This window comes from Amblyomma americanum, chromosome 1 (assembly GCF_052857255.1).
Source record: "Amblyomma americanum isolate KBUSLIRL-KWMA chromosome 1, ASM5285725v1, whole genome shotgun sequence".
Lineage (NCBI taxonomy): Eukaryota > Metazoa > Arthropoda > Arachnida > Ixodida > Ixodidae > Amblyomma > Amblyomma americanum.
Window position 1 is genome coordinate 516,975,056 of NC_135497.1, and position 5,872 is coordinate 516,980,927.

The 5,872-nt window shown below is 43.4% G+C and overlaps 1 long non-coding RNA gene across 1 annotated transcript; it reads right to left on the bottom strand.

Moving 5' to 3' along the window:
* Nucleotides 1–984: 984 nt before the first annotated feature.
* Nucleotides 985–4,251, bottom strand: LOC144107016 (uncharacterized). The gene is made up of 3 exons (XR_013309184.1): nt 3,959–4,251; nt 3,303–3,386; nt 985–1,494 (listed from the first exon to the last, which is right to left on the bottom strand). It is a non-coding gene; the product is annotated as an uncharacterized LOC144107016 (long non-coding RNA).
* Between the last annotated feature and the right edge of the window lie 1,621 nt (nt 4,252–5,872).

Consider the following 5,872-nt stretch of genomic DNA (forward strand, 5'->3'; position numbering starts at 1 on the left):
TGCTCATGTGTGATGTTCGTGAAATAAGTTTTCGTGCGTAAATCATACAGAGTAGCCTTTCAGTTTTCTCTTCGTATATGCCTGCATTCTGCCCCCTGAACAGTAAATGACAAGAGGCAGTGTGAAGGCTATAAACTGCAGGAATAAGTGCATGCAATAGAGATATTTTAGACAGTTGTGCCTACAAGTAATCTGAATGTATATTCAATGAAACACCGAGATCTTATTACGTATGCATGGTTGTAGAATATATGGAAAGATGAAGCACTAGGATAATTTAAAGTACACACATATTGAAATGTAATAGAGGATAAGAGACGAATTTACAAGTGTGCGTATGCACACGCACATGTAGCCAATTAGTGGAAATATATGGAACTGAACAGAATGAAACATACAGAAACAATTAATTAAAGAAAGTTATAAAAAATGTCAACTGCTGACTAGACAGAATAAAAGAAACATTAAAAACTATGCATTAGTTAGGAGGCTTGGAGAATAATGTGAGGAGGAGGTCCTTCGCTCAAGGGCTGCAGCTGTACTCCTCCTCTAGCCAGCAGCAATCTTTCTTCAATGGCCATCCACTGCTGTATGTTAGCTTCAGTCACCATAAGATGGCTGACATGTTCAAATGAGCATTGCGTTCCATGAATAGTAAATAACAACAAGCATGCAAGCTAAACTGCTGGAAGGATGGTGTGTGCTAGAGAAATTTAGACAAGTATGCTCTGGAAATTTTGTTGCCATCCAATTTATTATCAGTACACAGAGAAACAAGTGATCAGAATGTACATACACGAACCACGCAGATCTTATTAGAGGTTTGTAAAATTTATTAAATTATGTACACAATATGAAGTGCAACCAAGAATGAGATGAATCTGCATCTGTCTAAGTGTACACATGGACATACACATACATAGCAACTTAGCATAAATATACAGAACTGAACACAAACATATAACAGCAATTATGAATGAAAATTATAAAAGTAAGCGCTCACTAGACAAAAGACGAAACATTAAAATTAAGCATTATAGTAAGGAGGGCTTGGAGAGTGAATCGGAGAACGGATTGGGGAATGAATTGGGGAAAGAGTTGGGGCACGTATCGGAGAATAGAGTGAGACAAGCGCCTGCCGTTCCAGTGCTGCAGCCACCCGCTCAAGAGCTGCAGTCCTCCTCTCTTCAGTAGCAACCTTCCTCTCTTCAAGAGCCGTGCACTCCCTGTGCCGCTGCTGTCTGTTAGCTTCGGCCACCTCAAGATGGGTGACGGCACTCTCGAGCACTGCACGAGAGTGCCCTGGGCCTCTTCCTGGCTCGGCCTGGTTGCTGCTGCCGGGGGCTTGGCAGCGTAGATGGGCTTGGGGGCTGCGAGTCTCCAGCAGTAGTGCTGCCTCTGCTCGTGCTCAGTTGAGAGCTGCCAGGAATTGGGCTCGCTGTGACAGTTACCCTGCTGGGGCCAGGCTGGGGGCTGGCTGCAGGTTCAGCCTGGCTGCTGGTGGCAAAATAATGCGACATCATTATGCATTCCTTGCACTAAATAACAGAGACTTTGTAGTGCATATGTGTAATCCCTACACAAAGGGCACTGTCATTCATTTAGTCATTTAATTTCGTACATATAATTCTGCTGACAGCAAAAGTCAGCTTGGAGCATCTTTCAAACCATTCAGGAAACAGGGATTAAATTGCTATCAAAGGCTTTTCAATTTCAGTTAGCCAAAAAAATTAACACTGCAGATTGTTTTGTATTTTTGTTCAAAAAGGTCTACCCCATGGAATTAACCTGTCGAGTTTATTGTTGCGCCCTAAACAGCCATAGAAGGAACCTTATAATACTCATACCACATTTACATTTACAAGGAAGCTAGAACACACAATTTTTCAAGAAGTGCAAACTAAATTACACGGATTTAATGTCCTTTCAAATGTGTCAAGATCCATTTTCAAAAAGTGAGAGCATTTTAGTGTCAGTAATTCTAGATTACTGAGAGCAATGGCACAATATCGCTCAAAACATGAAGCCTTACATATGTGGTGCATAATGTTCTTGATGTATTGGGCCACTATTTCACATGTTGGCCACATTAATCAAGAAAAATCACCCATTTGTAGACAAAGTCAAATTTTTCAATGCCTGTGGCCTTCCATGTGCTCTTAAACCAGCTGTTTACTGCCTACCATATATTTTGTGCTAGGTTCAGTGGATTCCCTACACACCCCCTTGTTTTTCTGAAGGCCCTTCCTTAATTGGTAGTGAACTTTTTTCATACCTAACTCACGTATGTAACTGCGAGGAATGTGGCTGATATTGCGCCATATAGTTGTGGCAGTTCAGTTATTTTATTAGTAGGAAACACACAGATATACTCATGTCTTGGTTTATATTTCTTGATTGGTTTATAGTTATTGAGTGAATAGTCGGAGTGTGCGAAGAGCCTTGTACATATTCAACCTGGTGCTGATACATATTCAACCAACTGTGCGTAGCAGCCATAAATGTTGATACCTAGATGTGTCAGTGTCATGGAAATTATCACGGCTGACTTCAAAGCTCTGATGTACACCTTCCACATGTGCGTACAGAGTTGAGCATGCACATGAGACTTCTTGGTGTGTGTGTTTAATTATTGACTCGGTCTGTTATGTTCAGAGCAAAGACGCATGTTTTGCAGAGGTTTACAAGTCTCCGATATGAGACTGGTGTGGAACAGAGATAATTTTTTTGTTAGGTTTATAGTAGTCCGAGCTACTGCTCCGTTTCTGGACACATTTATGTAGTCGTTGTTTCTTACTTTTGTCTCTTAATAAATATGACTTGTATCCTTGTCTAAAGCGAAGCAATTGTTGTCACTCTTTGTCATGAGTGTAGTGCTGCAGTCATGGTCCTTTTTTATCCTATGTGCCACATCAAGACACAATTAAAAACTGAAAAATGACTACCACTACTCCCCTACTTCAACAACATCCCCCTGATTTTATGCTTGGGGAAACCCCTGATGGTGTTTGATTTCAAATATGCTTTGCATGGCATGCACTGCCTTTTCCAAAAGTAACCAAGCAACTGTGTTTGTTCTTTAGGCATGTAATGGAGCACATGCATGGCACCCCTTAAACCTTAAATCTTTATGGAGAATCATTCCTCACTATCTGAGGCCATTTGCTTTGTAGTGGTTTCATAAAGGGTCCACTATATGGCTGAGAGGCAAGCCCAATATACTAGTTATTTCGGCAAAGCCTGTGCTACAATGCAAGTAAGTTCCCTGTCGCACTTCTCGTGTGCAGAAAAAAATGACTAACTCTTGGATGCTCTGGACGAGTCCTGGCCCCAGCAAGTAGGGTGGGTTGATGCTGTGCGCTTTCTCAAAGATTTAAGCGAGCTCCCTGAGAACAAAAAAAAAATATAGGATCAATTTGACACATATATATTACATCACTTAATATGTGTACAGCTCTTCGCAAACACACTATTTCATGCATGAAGCTTGACATATATCTATTCAGCGAGACAAGACACATGTACAGCTAGCCTATAACCACGGCATGCATAATGCCCTATAGTTGCCCAGCAGCAGAGCTGTTGGCATGAGCACAAAGTCCGGATTTATGCCTTTCAGTAGCCATATGCAGTTGACAAAAAGACAGTCAATTTAACCACCCAAATGTTGCTGTGAAATCTATAACACCCTAAAAGTACAACAGGAATTACATCATTTACACAATTAAAAGATGTCCAAAATCAGTACAGTTAATTATTCTGTCGCACAATCTACCTGGACCAAAGAGTAAAAAATGCCGCAACATTCTTAACAGGTTTGTGCAATGACTAAACTGCTTCAGAGGCAAAAGTCACGTATGCATATAATCAGGAAAACATAACAAGTTTTCCATTCTGTAGAAATTAATTTACTCTTCTGAAATCATGTTCTATGTACGTATACAAATAATATACTTACTCTACAAAGTCGCATGTTCGCTGGTCCGCCCCTGATTGGCTGTTATGGTGTCTCACCGTTTTATATTTTCTCTCCAGACCCCGCCACTTGTTCTCAATTTGCGAATGGGTCAAATGGCATCCGAATTTTGAATTCATCAAATCTGCCAAATTTTCTCAGAGTTGTCTTTTAGTTTTTAGGCGTTTAGAAGGGTCTGATTTGAATTTTGTATATTCTTCAACCAGGAACAGAACTTTGGCCCGAGGCCACAACTCCCCAGGCTCGGTGGTAGATGGGACGGGGGCTGCCGGAGCATTGAGCCAAACCTGCACGTTGTCTGCAACCAAAGGCAGGCATATATATGTTGCGCACTATGTACTGCATGATCAAATATTGCATATACACATAGCGAGAAAGCTATACGTACGGTCCTGCTGTCACGTAAAGGCGCTGGTTTCCGTGTACAATGGGTGCACCGGTGTCGTCGACTGCCTCAAAAATTTCCGTCTCCACACCTTCCAAGAGGATTCTCAGCGGCGCGGCCATCCTGTATCTCCTCCGAAATGAACGTATGAAGTGAAAGCGTTGGAAAGGAGCTTACGTATAAATAAGGGACGAAGAAGATGCAGAAGACAGCATGCAGAACGAGCGACTCCCGCTAATCCGTAAAGCGCCAAAGAAACGGAATAAGATACTGCCCGTCAGCTTGCACCAACACAGGCGCACGCATGCATGTCCGCACCAAAGAGATGCCACACGGTTGCCGCGCAGAGCTGGATGCCAAAGCGCTGTCCGAAACAGAGTGATATCGCTCAACCTCTGCAAGAGACGAACCAAAGATACGTAGATACCAGAAGAGAGCTACGGATATATCGTAGACGCCGCAGACTAAGCCAGCACTTAAGCCACTTAAGCCAGCAGCAAAAAGCGCTACAACGCATGCACGACACATATGCGTGCATGCCTACATCAGAGGGAGCACGCCGACACGCGCGTATATGGGCTGCAATAAAACAAGACCGGAAACCAACTCCGTGGAGTTCACGAGAGATAACGGATGCACATCGTCGTCTCATATATATGAGACACGTGCATCCGCTATCTCTCGTGAACTCCACGGAGTTGGTTTCCGGTCTTGTTTTAATTATTGCAGCACATACGCGCGTGTCGGCGCGCTCCCTCTGATGTAGGCATGCACGCACATGTGTCGTACTGCATGTACGTTAATTGTAGCGCTTTTTGCTGCTGGCTTAAGTGGCTTAGTTTGCGGCGTCTACGATATATCCGTAGCACGGCAGATAACGGATGCATCGTATATGCGCGCATATGCCGATACGATCGAGTCGAAACCCAGAGTTGCGAACGAAACAGGCATCGTTAGCGATCGCTGAGCCAGCTGCAAGAGAAAAAAGCAAATATATACAATACAGCTATAGCTGATACCAGAGGCGTGGATAGACGCCGCGCGCAAACGAGTTTGAGAGAGAGATAACGGCGCGCCAGTTTGAGACCCCAGGAAGAGCTGCCGAAATCGCGAAGCGCAGCCATCATCGTCCGAAAAACAAACCGGGAGCGACCGCTAAACCTACAAGACACGAACCAAAAATAAATACGGCTAGCTGATACAAGAATAGAGATATCGTAGACGCCGCAAGAAGCTAGAGAAGATATATACCAGCTGCAAGCCAACGTACAACAAGAGCTCTCATGCATGCATGCAGTATACGTTAGAAAGATATGCCGACGTGCACGTAGTAAAATAAAATAAGGCCGGAAACCAAACCATCTTATCAAGTAATCAAGAGAGGTAACGACTCTTCGCACGAGACGGCGCGCGGAGGTGCCGAAATAAGCGTTAGTTGAAACGAGTAAACAAGATGCGGCTCGGAGATACGACTCGAAATAAGACACGCATAACCATGTTAGGAAAACAGC